This window comes from Ambystoma mexicanum, chromosome 13 (genome assembly GCF_040938575.1).
Source record: "Ambystoma mexicanum isolate Mex_15411 chromosome 13, UKY_AmexF1_1, whole genome shotgun sequence".
NCBI classification, from domain to species: Eukaryota; Metazoa; Chordata; class Amphibia; order Caudata; family Ambystomatidae; genus Ambystoma; species Ambystoma mexicanum.
Window position 1 is genome coordinate 63329920 of NC_090938.1, and position 13790 is coordinate 63343709.

The 13790-nt window shown below is 49.7% G+C and overlaps 1 protein-coding gene across 1 annotated transcript in view; it reads right to left on the reverse strand.

Annotated features, from left to right (window-relative positions):
- The window catches only part of PLXNA2 (plexin A2), a 568789-nt gene that overhangs the window by 261928 nt on the left and 293071 nt on the right, over positions 1–13790 (reverse strand). The gene's annotated exons all lie outside the window — the stretch shown is intronic.

Here is a 13790-nt window from a genome sequence, read left to right on the forward strand (position 1 = left end):
GAACTGAAGCAGACTGTGCTGTGCGAATGAGTGTCTTCTCAGGGGAGTGAACTGAAGCAGACTGTGCTGTGCGAATGAGTGTCTTCTCAGGGGAGTGAACTGAAGCAGACTGTGCTGTGCGAATGAGTGTCTTCTCAGGGGAGTGAACTGAAGCAGACTGTGCTGTGCGAATGAGTGTCTTCTCAGGGGAGTGAACTAAAGCAGACTGTGCTGTGCGAATGAGTGTCTTCTCAGGGGAGTGAACTAAAGCAGACTGTGCTGTGTGAATGAGTGTCTTCTCTTCTCAGGGGAGTTAACTAAAGCAGACTGTGCTGTGTAAATGAGTGTCTTTTCAGGGTGGTGAACTAACGCAGACTGTGCTGCGTGAATGAGTGTCTTTTCAGGGGAGTGAACTAACGCAGACTGTGCTGCGTGAATGAGTGTCTTTTCAGGGTGGTGAACTAACGCAGACTGTGCTGCGTGAATGAGTGTCTTTTCAGGGGAGTGAACTAAAGCAAACTATGCTGTGTGAATGTGTGTTTTCAGGGGAGTGAACTAAAGCAGACTGTGCTGTGTGAATGAGTGTCTTCTCAGGGGAGTGAACTAAAGCAGACTGTGCTGTGCGAATGAGTGTTTTCAGGGGAGTGAACTAAAGCAGACTGTGCTGTGTGAATGAGTGTCTTCTCAAGGGAGTGAACTAAAGCAAACTATGCTGTGTGAATGTGTGTTTTCAGGGGAGTGAACTAAAGCAGACTGTGCTATGTGAATGAGTGTCTTTTCAGGAGAGCAAACTTTAAAATGTGTCCAGGTTCACACTCTTTTGTCAGGAGTACAATCATGAGACCCCATCCCAATGGCACGCACAAACACACAGGCATTTATAAAAGTCTCTGTGATTGGATTAGAATTTTTCAATGTCTTACACCCCTGAGTACTGCCATCCTTTCAGGGTCTGTCTCTAGATATGAAAGACCACCACTTTTACCCGGAAAAAGGAAAAAATGATGTTTGTCTATCAAATAACTAAATGATCTAGGGATATCAAATTTTAAAAACAGGAGTGTCTTAATTAAAACAGGTTTCTTTGCGAGCAAGGTCTACCAGCAGCTTGGGTCTAAGGCACCAACCGTGCTATGACGGTCGGAGTAGGAGGGACATCAGAGAGACATTTTTCTTACTACTCATTCCAGTTAAGTACTGACATTTAGCAGTAATGTTTGCAGTACTAGCTAGAAACCCGCATCAGAAATTGTGAACGGGAGGAGGAACAATGCAGAGATTTACAAATATCAAAGTTAAAGTGAATGCAGAATATTTTTCTGCATCGCAAGTGCCACACCATTTTTGTCAAGTGTTTTGCAAAGAACTGCTTCACCTGATATCCAATTTGTAAACTTTAGACTGGTGGGTAATTACCTTAAGATCGGATTCAGCGGATGGTGCAAAAAGAATTGAATGCCTAAGTCTCCGGACTATGATTGGGCCATTCTGGGCAGAACCAAGTCCTACTGTACTACAATCCCCATGATCCCTCACCATTGATTAAGTTGGCTATGGTTGACGGGAGTTGTAGTCCAAAACATCTGGAGAGACAAAGATTGCAGACTCGTGCCCTGCTGCATAGTGTCTTCAGCTAAGTAGATTCCTTATACCACTGAACACCTCACAGCCCAGAGCGTGTCAGCAGGAAGGGCAGTAACAGACGCCCCATGGGGCCCAGTCCTTCCCCCAAACACCTTTGCAAAGCTACGGGAACCAGAGGGCCAGCTCCTTTCTACTGCAGGCTCAGATGAATTGTGTTCTTACAGGCCAATTCTCAAACATGGAAACCGAAGAGGCTGCAGACCCCACGCCCCTTCCGCTGATGTTGCGACACTGCGCCTTCCTCGTAATCGACCCATATTTGCTGCTAGTGGGAGCGATCTAGGTACCACCTGCTTATGGCGCCCTAGGCGATGGCCTAGTACTGCCTAGCAGTTCTCCTGACCATCATTAGGAAGACTGAGGGTGGGAAATAGTGTTAGATGCCTTTATATCGAACATTTTATAGCTAAACACCACCCATATAGTAAGTATTTTATAATGAAATCTTGTATACCGAATGCATTTTTTTTGAGGGGGCAGAGGGGCCCAACCTCCCCAAACCCCAGTTTACTAACCTTAAAAACCCACCCCAAACATTTCCCAAAAAGAATTAACACTTTACCCCATCCAAAAATACATTTGGTATACAGGTTTTCGTAATAAAATCCTTGATATATCTGTGTTTCACATTTTCGATATAAAGACTGGATACCGAAAATAGTGTTGCAAGAGAGACTGGGGGGGGGAGAAAAGGCAGAGTTCTGAATAAGCGAGAAGGAAAGAAGAAATGAGAAATAAAGAGAGGGATGAATTGTGATCTTCGAGAGTGGAACATTGTGGAGAGGGGAAGGAAAGAGAAATAAACAGAGGGAGAGAGCGAAAGAGAGGGACAGAGACACACATTTAGACAGAGGGGGACAGAGACAAAGGGGCATAAAGACAGAGAGAGGCATTGAGAGAGAGCGAGACAATGAGAGAGACAAAAGAAAGGGAGAAAAGAGAGAGAAAGGGACAGAGATAGAGAGGCAGAGAGAGAAATGCTGAAAGGAATAAAAGGGGGCAAAAGAAATGGCAGCATATAAAAATAGGGGCAAAAAAACCCAAAGAGAAATGTTGGGAGAAATGACGTGTAAAAAGGAACTAATGAGACAGCGAGAAAAAATGTACCTCAAAAAAATCGAAATTTGATCAAAAGGGATACACAACAACATAGAAACAGGGAAATCGAGTCATGAAAATAGTTGTGTTTCTTCATTCAGGACTCCAGCTTCATAATTAGCTTTTATGCTGGGGTCGGTCTGTCAGTGGTTCTTGAAGAGTTCACAGAGGCCCGGCGACCCCAAAAAGCATATACCGCTTTCCGATGATAGCGAAAATGTCCATCTGTATCAAATGCCGCCCAGAGGCAATTTCAGGAGGCCGGGGCCCAGTATGAAGTTGCTCTGATCCCTCCAGCTAAAAAACTAACATTTCAGTTCATTGGCAGAAAAAGATCAATATTTCCTACGAGAGGACGGCGCAGTGGCGGTCGACCCAGCAGCCCTTCCATCTGCGGCAAGGCGCGCGCGGGTCACTACTGCGCGGAAGAAGCCGGAGAGGAGGGGCCAAAGTTTAAATATGGCAACAAAAACCCATTAAATGGAGATAGCGAAATTCAGAGCCTTGAAGAGCGAAATGGCGTGTACGGGGAAAAAGGACGATGTCAAGAAAGCCGATGTATTAAGGGAGTCAAGCGACCAGGCACGCTTTACCCTTAGCTCACTCCAGCGGGACTCAAAAATGCCTATTGCGTGAAATCGCGAGAATCCCTGGACACGAGCAGGCCCTTTTTTGACGAAATAAGAGGGACGGGTCCCTAAACACCGGGTGAAAACAAGAGGGCAGGAGGGGGTGAAACCCTAACACCTTCACCCATTTCTGAAAGTGGAAAAAAGCAACCAGTGGTACTCTGGCTGCATCCAAAAAGGAGACAGAAATGGCCGGACAGATGGGGCCTGGGCGGGTGCTGGTAGGGGGGACCAGGATCACAAACCTTGGCTGAACAGTGAAGCAGGGATTTTGATTAACTCTGCAGATTTGACCACATACCTTCCAAGATTCACCCAGTACCAATAGTTTGGATTCAAGGCCTACAGTAATAATGTCCTATAGGGTTCACTTACAAAAACACAAATTGCATAATAAAGCCACATGACAACATGTACATGCGTATAGCAACATGTTAAGCCAAACGAATATCATCATGGCTTTCATTTCCACATCCCGAAAGGTAAACTACAAGTCCCAGAATGCAAGATAATACCAACCTGGACAATATAGTCCTCCACGGTACTTTCAGTGATTTAAGACATCTAATAGAAGAAGTTGTGCAATACCACTCAGTTATGGAGATTCTTGGCAACAAACCTCCTGGTCTTTGTTATTCGTGATGTTGAAAACATCTGATTAGTGACTTAAAGCAACTTTCTTTTTTTGCATGTCAAGATGGTAGACATCATGGATATAAACCAATCTTTAAATGGTGCTTTGTGTCTCTCATTTGGAGTATAGCAGATTTGCAAGGTAATTGGTGCTTTTTGAGCCCTTTGTGCCGGAAATCTCCCATCATGTATATGAAAGGCTTTGACACTGATGAAAGAAATGTGTTAGTAACCTGAGCACCTGAACGACCTGCAGTTCTATAACTGGCTCGGGAGAAAGACAAAGTGTCAAGGATCCTAAAGGTACCAAAGTGTCAAGGATCCTAAAGGTACGCTCTGTAAAAAGCATAGGAACTAGTGGTACGGCGTACCAATGATTTATATTACATGTCCATCTCTGCCTTCACCGCACAGTGAGTGCCATTCTTGGAATGTAGGATGCGGCTCGCTACCCCCGTCCCCACGGACAAGCCTTTTGATTGGAGGATGAGGATAGAGGCAAGACTTCACCTACCAGTAACAGGCACTGTGAGTGGCGGAGGAGGGGAGGGGATGCATTCACCAACCAATAACAATCATTCTGATTGGATGAGGAAGGAAAGTGACTTAATTTTGCAATACGATTGATTGGTACTGGAGGCCTAGTGGAGCATGCTTCGGATAATGAATAGGGACTGGGACTGGATGATAAGGAAAGTGCAGCCCTTTCTTGTGACGGGGGACTATGGTTGGCAGAAGTAAAAGCTGCTAGAAAATAATCCACATTTTTTCAAAACATTTAAAAATAAAAAGGTTGATTATAAATAACACAAATCAAAATAACAGAGTGAAAACAAACACGTTTTAGCTGTGGGGATGATTTAATTAGGGTTTTCAACGTGCAAAGGCCCCGGTAGCAGGTGCAGAAAGTCTGTTTAGTCTTTCCTTTAAAGAAAGTTGGAAATCAGTCCCTGTACTGTGTGGCCAGCAGGGACATCAAGACATCAGGGCAAGTGATGACCTGAAGACCGGTGTTGGCGGAGGAAGCAAGTGACACATGTAAACAGGCTCGGACTAACGTATAGGGCTGCAGGGCTATGTCCGATGATCTGGCCTGATAGGCCAGTATAGGATTGGGAATTACTGGGGTACCAGGGACATCACACAACACTTGACATCTGATGACATCATAGCAAGGGATTAATTTGACCCCATCCCAATGTGACTTTGCGGGAAGCGATGGAACATGACCTTTCACCCCTTGACAAAACAGGAAGTGGCATCACATAGCATTGTTCCTAAGTACACTACGAAAAATATGGTCACAATATCACTGCAATGTGATATGCATTTCATACAAGAATGGATCAGCATATTTATCATTAATATCAGTGTGTATAGAACCACATTAACAAATTACTGTGAATGCAAGCAGACGTCCAAGGCCAAATGATAATGATGTGTTATTATAAAGTACTTACGCTTAAGCGATTTATATATAACAAACATACATACAATATCACCCAACCTGTGTTGGTACTCATTTATCAAACTCAGAAGGATCAAAGGTTGAGTTGGCCTTGCCGGGATTCGAACCTGCAACCTGCAGAACACACGCACATCGCAGCAGTGAGCACTTAACCAACTGAGCTTTATTACCGGCAATAGTAAAATGAGCAATTACAAGTCTGAATGTTCTCAAAGTCAGAAAGCAAATTACACTCTGTAGTAGCTACCATTAAGCTGGTAACTGAGATTTAACAGCAGACCAGTTCATTTGCAGGTCTGGTGCAAAGTTGGCCACATGTCAAGCCTGCGTGGATCTACTTTTCAGGCTTCAGAGGTTGGCAAAATACATAGCTTTGGAAGGGTTCCTAACTGTGTAGTAAAGAATTTAGAGCAGCGCAGGGAAAACAGCACACTCACGCGGCATCCCATACTCTGGCCACTTGTTACCTCATACATGCAAACAAACATCCCAAACAGCATGCCAGGGAGAAAGGAAAGATAGACACATTACAACAAAGCATTCATTCACTAATTGGGGAAAAATGAAATCAAGGCCCACTTTATGTGCCATGGTCAAACATTTCTACACTGTACACAAGCCTTTAGGCACAAGGATTTTGTCAAGGGACCGAGGACACCGAGATGGAAGGTCTTGTGATGATCGGAACAGAGACAAAGGCAGAAGAAAACATGCTACAACTGCAACTTGCGAAAAGCAAAATACGTAGTCCGAAATGGATACTTATACTGTAAATGCTTTTTGGAAGTTTTTGTCTGCATTGTGAATTTGAGGTCTTTAAGAACAGACTAAATCAGTGACTGACCCCCGAGGTGTGCTTTAAATAAACCTTTAATGAGTCTAGCAATTATTGTAGAGAATTCCAGAAAGACTAATTATTTGTTATTTCTATTCTTTCTTATTTAGGGTCACTGCTCAAAATGTTACACTTGTGGGACCACCTGCTTTTTTAAGAGGCCTGAATAAGAAAGCCAGCCACCCCAGAAACAAAGAGCCACATGGCACTGACCACAGCCCAGGAGCTTTTTGGGAAATAGCAACGGAGACCACAGGTGTAGCAAGGGAGACCTCCAGGGTCACAGGTGCAACCCCTAGAGACCCCCGACGTCCCTGTGTGGTACACTTTCATAACTTTGTGTTCTGGGAAAGTGGTAATTTTGGGAACCGGCTAATGTGCTTTAATATACGCCACTTGCCACAAACTACCCCCCTCCCCCCGTGGCATCTCCAGCTATTACTCAAACATTTAAGTCACCAATCACGTTTCATTCTTGGGGTTCCCTTTTTTGTGTCTGGATAGATGTTTTGCCACCAGACTTGGACAGTAGACGATGAAATGGATTTGATTAAAAAAAAAGGATCCAGAGTCAGGCATAAGGCGGACCAATAAAGGCCTGCATGGACTGGATGGAAGGTCGCATACCTCATACCAAAACCCCAAAGTATTGAAGAAAGCCCCCACTCCTAAATTAGTGAGAAGAAAATGAAAGTCAGGCATTTGGTTCTTTTTAGGTGCAGAAAGGAAAACCTTCCTAGTTCGTTGAAAGCCTTCTCCCTCCTGACACGCACTCTGATTGGACAAGAAGCAGAAGGGCTGGTCTTCACCTCAAAGTGAAAGACAGCATGATTGGCTCTGGCTGTGCCGGGCGAGACCACAATGTTTGGTGCTTTGGAAAAGTAATTCAATGAAGCACACTTAGTGCCTTGAATGGTGTGTCTTAAGGGTCCATGCTCAAGACCAAGTGAACACAACATTATGTATTCATGTGTTTTAGTTTTTAGTCACCAAAGTTGCCCACCAATTCATATTGACCTCAAACGGTTTCTAAACCTAGTCATTTCGCAAATCTCTACTTCTGTGTATTCTGAGTCCCTTGGCATCACACTGGCGCCAGACCTGCTGGGTGGACCACATTAAAGACTCTCATTGGTACGAGAACCGATTCCTGGTGGGCCAATCACCACAGCTCAATGTAAGTAGTACCTCCATCTCTATTGGACGGTGAGCGTCTGTGTTGAGATTGCCTGATGGCGTGTCGTTAGGAGGCACCACGCGCCGCTGACGACAATAATGGGGACCGCTGTTCACCTTTGGTGGCCATACCACCAGTCACAGTGTGGCCAGTGGTTTGGCCAATAGGAAATGTGTGAGAGTGTAGGACGCCCATCCGTCTGCTAGACAGGTGCCTGGCCAATAGGGGAAACGGGAGAGTACCGGAAGGCTAAATACGTCAGCATGGCCGCAGTAGAGCGAACCACTTGCCACAGTCTTGCTTATGATTGACAGTTCTTTGAACCCTAGTGGTGGGCAGCAGAGGCGTCGCTAGAGGGGGCTTTAGCCACAGTCTTTTGGGTGTAGCCCAGGATAGAAGCTCAGGGGCTACAGCCAAAAGGCTAGCTAGCCCCGAGTCCCGACAGCATAGCCCCGGATCTTTTCCAGACCTAGCAACACCCCTGGACTCGGCAGTCCTCCTAGTACTTTCCAAAATGTCTGCTTAGGCCGAGTCTCCTGCTGCAGGTAGCTGTTCTGCAAAAGACTGCCACCGGGTTCACCACATGCGTCGCTTTGGGTGCCGCGGCGCCCCTGCGCCATGCTTTGATGCGTTATTGTGTTTCTATTTCCTAAACATTCTCATAATTTGCCAGTTTACCGTTGCTGTAAACTAATTAGTGGCGCTGATGAATATGTAGGCCGCATCGCCTGGTGCGAAGGATCCCCGGCGCCATGCCGCTCTCAATCTGTAACTCACAGCTTCTTCAGCAGGGCGTCCCCCGTGGGTCTACAGCAGTGCACACATATCGAGAGTGTGGCCTGCAGCCTGAGGAGGTGGGCACCTGAGCAAGTAGGCGCGGCAAGGTATTGGGGAGTGGTGGGTCAGCAACTGAGAAAGGAGAAAAGGGGAGCCTGGGGAGCGGTACCAGATGAAGGCCACAGCAGAACAAAGAGGTGCAGGGAGAGGCAGGGGGGGTGAGTCGGTTTCTAGGATCTACCGTGTTGTGTTCCTCAACTTTTGGGCATGCAAAATCACCACTGTAGTAGTTTAAGCTCAGAATCGTTGTCCGAAGCGTATTGTGCCCCCGCCCGCGTCAGCAGTACTTAGTCTGCTGGGAAGAGCCTGGGCTGGGAAGATAGCTCAAGGGCAACGCGTTTGTTTTGGAAGCAAGACAACGCAGAGCAACGCAGGTTCAAATCCCAGTCCTGCGCTTAGAGACTGGTCTCCGGTATTAAGCGCGATATAAAAAAAATATCGTTAATTCATGAGCAATGGTGAGGAGGGAAAGCAGAAAAGGAGTTTGCAGACACAGGGAAGGTGATAGGCAGTGCTGAATGTGTGCATTGGTTTGGATGAGTGTTCGTGCTGTATAAGGAACAGGCAGAATAAGGAACATCAGCACCTGCAGAGGAGGCAGGTTTGTAGCTGCACCACAGAGGGTGGGAGGCAGGTTTGCAGCTGCACCACAGAGGGAGGGAGCAAGTTTGCAGCTTTACCACAGATGGAGGGAGCAAGTTTGCAGCTGCACCACAGAGGGAGGGAGAAGGTTTGCAGCTGCACCACAGAGGGAGGGAGCAGGTTTGCAGCTGCACCACAGAGGGAGGGAGCAGGTTTGCAGCTGCACCAGAGAGGGAGGGAGCAGGTTTGCAGCTGCATCACAGAGGAAGGGAGCAGGTTTGCAGCTGCACCACAGAGGGAGGGAGCAGGTTTGCAGCTGCACCACAGAGGGAGGGAGCAGGTTTGCAGCTGCACGACAGAGGGAGGGAGCAGGTTCGCAGCTGCACCACAGAGGGAGGGAGCAAGTTTGCAGTTGCATCATAGAGGAAGGGAGCAGCTTTGCAGCTGCACCAGAGAGGGACGGAGCACGTTTGCAGCTGCACGACAGAGGGAGGGAGCAGGTTTGCAGCTGCACCACAGAGGGAGGGAGCAGGTTTGCAGCTACACCCGAGAGGGAGGGAGCAGGTTTGCAGCTGCACGACCGAGGGAGGGAGCAGGTTTCCAGCTGCACCACAGAGGGAGGGAGCAGGTTTGCAGCTGCACGACAGAGGGAGGGAGCAGGTTTGCATCTGCACCACAGAGGGAGGGAGCAGGTTTGCAGCTGCACCACAGAGGGAGGGAGCGGGTTTGCAGCTGCACCACAGAGGGAGGGAGCAGGTTTGCAGCTGCACCACAGAGGGAGGGAGCAGGTTTGCAGCTGCACCACAGAGGGAGGGAGCAGGTTTGCAGCTGCACCGCAGAGGGAGGGAGCTGGCAGGAGGAAGGGCTGCAAAACGGAGACAATAGGATGGGACACTAAAAAAGCACAGGCAGTAAGTAGCCACGGCTGACTGCAGCTACACAGAGGAGAGGGGAAGGCAATCTGCAGGAAAGAGCAGGTAGGGTGTGAACTCAGCAGCTCAGGGAACAGGACAGAAGGATGTCTTGTGCGGGCAGCACCTGAGTAAGAGGTGGGGTCTGTCTGTCTGGGAGCACTGGAGCAGGTAGGAAAGCAGGCTTTAGCATAGCACTGGAGCAGGCGGGAGAGCAGGCTTTAGCATAGCTGCCAAGGTGCCCTCTGGCAGAAAGCAAGACTGGGTCAATGTGCCATACATGCTACAGGGCAACTTGGCAGCTATGCTTTAGGGGTCTGAGGCAAGAGAAAACAGACCTGCGAAGGGCTAGAGACAGCCAGGGGACAGGTCGAGGATGCTTGAATGGACAGGGCGGCCCCGCCGTTTCTCGGTGGGTACTCACTTCCCATTGGCCTAGCGGAGTGAGCAGGGGATCCTGCCCCGTTTGAGTGTCAGCCTATGGAACAGAGCAGCCTGCAGAGTCGCACGCTGGGCTGCCAAGCCCACCATCGCTTATTCTGTGCACCAGCACATCTGGCCCACACTAGTGTGTTAGACCTGCCCTCTAGGCCAGTCCGAGCTTAGCGTCCATCACTTATTCTGTGCACCAGCTCAACTGGCCCACACTAGTGTGTTAGACCTGCCCTCTAGGCCAGTCCGAGCTTAGCTTCCATCGCTTATTCTGTGCACCAGCACACCTGGCCCAAACTAGTGTGTTAGACCTGCCCTCTAGGCCAGTCCGAGCTTAGCTTCCATCGCTTATTCTGTGCACCAGCACACCTGGCCCAAACTAGTGTGTTAGACCTGCCCTCTAGGCCAGTCCGAGTTTAGCTGCCATCGCTTATTCTGTGCACCAGCACATCTGGCCCACACTAGTGTGTTAGACATGCTCTCTAGGCCAGTCCGAGCTTACCTGCCATCGCTTATTCTGTGCACCAGCACATCTGGCCCACACTAGTGTGTTAGACCTGCCCTCTAGGCCAGTCCGAGCTTAGCTGCCATCACTTATTCTGTTCTGTGCACCAGCACATTTGGCCCACATTAGTGTGTTAGACCTGCCCTCTAGGCCAGTTCGAGCTTAGCTGCCATCGCTTATTCTGTGCACCAGCACATCTGGCCCACACTAGTGTGTTAGACCTGCCCTCTAGGCCTGTCCGAGCTTAGCTGCCATCGCTTATTCTGTGCACCAGCACATCTGGCCCACACTAGTGTGTTAGACCTGCCCTCTAGGCCAGTCCGAGCTTAGCTGCCATCACTTATTCTGTTCTGTGCACCAGCACATCTGGCCCACACTAGTGTGTTAGACCTGCCCTCTAGGCCAGTTCGAGCTTAGCTGCCATCACTTATTCTGTGCACCAGCACATCTGGCCCACACTAGTGTGTTAGACCTGCCCTCTAGGCCAGTCCGCGTTTAGCTGCCATTTTTTATTCTACGCACCAGAACATCTGGCCCACACTAGTGTGTTAGACCTGCCCTATAGGCAGTCTGAGCTTAACTGCCATCTTTTATTCTGCGCACCAGCACATCTGGCCCACACTAGTGTGTTAGATCTGCCCTCTAGGCCAGTCCGAGCTTAGCTGCCATCTTTTATTCTGCGCACCAGCACATCTGGCCGACACTAGTGTGTTAGATCTGCCCTCTAGGCCAGGCCGAGTTAGCTGCCATCACTTATTCTGCGCACCAGCATATCTGGCCCACACTAGTGTGTTAGACCTGCCCTCTAGGCCAGGCCGAGCTTAGCTGCCATCACTTATTCTGCGCACCAGCACATCTGGCCCACACTAGTGTGTTAGACCTGCCCTCTAGGCCAGGCCGAGCTTAGCTGCCATCACTTATTCTGCACACCAGCACATCTGGCCCACACTAGTGTGTTAGACCTGCCCTCTAGGCCAGGCCGAGCTTAGCTGCCATCACTTATTCTGCACACCAGCACATCTGGCCCACACTAGTGTGTTAGACCTGCCCTCTAGGCCAGGCCGAGCTTAGCTGCCATCACTTATTCTGCACACCAGCACATCTGGCCCACACTAGTGTGTTAGACCTGCCCTCTAGGCCAGGCCGAGCTTAGCTGCCATCACTTATTCTGCACACCAGCACATCTGGCCCACACTAGTGTGTTAGACCTGCCCTCTAGGCCAGGCCGAGCTTAGCTGCCATCACTTATTCTGCACACCAGCACATCTGGCCCACACTAGTGTGTTAGACCTGCCCTCTAGGCCAGGCCGAGCTTAGCTGCCATCACTTATTCTGCACACCAGCACATCTGGCCCACACTAGTGTGTTAGACCTGCCCTCTAGGCCAGTCCGAGCTTAGCTGCCATCACTTATTCTGCACACCAGCACATCTGGCCCACACTAGTGTGTTAGACCTGCCCTCTAGGCCAGGCCGAGCTTAGCTGCCATCACTTATTCTGCACACCAGCACATCTGGCCCACACTAGTGTGTTAGACCTGCCCTCTAGGTCAGGCCGAGCTTAGCTGCCATCACTTATTCTGCGCACCAGCACATCTGGCCCACACTAGTGTGTTAGACCTGCCCTCTAGGCCAGGCCGAGCTTAGCTGCCATCACTTATTCTGCACACCAGCACATCTGGCCCACACTAGTGTGTTAGACCTGCCCTCTAGGCCAGGCCGAGCTTAGCTGCCATCACTTATTCTGCACACCAGCACATCTGGCCCACACTAGTGTGTTAGACCTGCCCTCTAGGCCAGGCCGAGCTTAGCTGCCATCACTTATTCTGCACACCAGCACATCTGGCCCACACTAGTGTGTTAGACCTGCCCTCTAGGCCAGGCCGAGCTTAGCTGCCATCACTTATTCTGCACACCAGCACATCTGGCCCACACTAGTGTGTTAGACCTGCCCTCTAGGCCAGTCCGAGCTTAGCTGCCATCACTTATTCTGCACACCAGCACATCTGGCCCACACTAGTGTGTTAGACCTGCCCTCTAGGCCAGGCCGAGCTTAGCTGCCATCACTTATTCTGCGCACCAGCACATCTGGCCCACACTAGTGTGTTAGACCTGCCCTCTAGGCCAGGCCGAGCTTAGCTGCCATCACTTATTCTGCGCACCAGCACATCTGGCCCACACTAGTGTGTTAGACCTGCCCTCTAGGCCAGGCCGAGCTTAGCTGCCATCACTTATTCTGCACACCAGCACATCTGGCCCACACTAGTGTGTTAGACCTGCCCTCTAGGCCAGGCCGAGCTTAGCTGCCATCACTTATTCTGCGCACCAGCACATCTGGCCCACACTAGTGTGTTAGACCTGCCCTCTAGGCCAGGCCGAGCTTAGCTGCCATCACTTATTCTGCGCACCAGCACATCTGGCCCACACTAGTGTGTTAGACCTGCCCTCTAGGCCAGGCCGAGCTTAGCTGCCATCACTTATTCTGCACACCAGCACATCTGGCCCACACTAGTGTGTTAGACCTGCCCTCTAGGCCAGTCCGAGTTTAGCTGCCATCACTTATTCTGCGCACCAGCTCAACTGGCCCACACTAGTGTGTTAGACCTGCCCTCTAGGTCAGGCCGAGCTTAGCTGCCATCACTTATTCTGCACACCAGCACATCTGGCCCACACTAGTGTGTTAGACCTGCCCTCTAGGCCAGGCCGAGCTTAGCTGCCATCACTTATTCTGCACACCAGCACATCTGGCCCACACTAGTGTGTTAGACCTGCCCTCTAGGTCAGGCCGAGCTTAGCTGCCATCACTTATTCTGCGCACCAGCACATCTGGCCCACACTAGTGTGTTAGACCTGCCCTCTAGGCCAGGCCGAGCTTAGCTGCCATCACTTATTCTGCGCACCAGCACATCTGGCCCACACTAGTGTGTTAGACCTGCCCTCTAGGCCAGGCCGAGCTTAGCTGCCATCGCTTTTGTGTGGAGCAACTTTCTTACATGTGCCGCTGCCTCTCAAAGGCCCCAATCTCTGCAGCCCACCGTTGGCCCTTTTTTTTTTTTTACTGG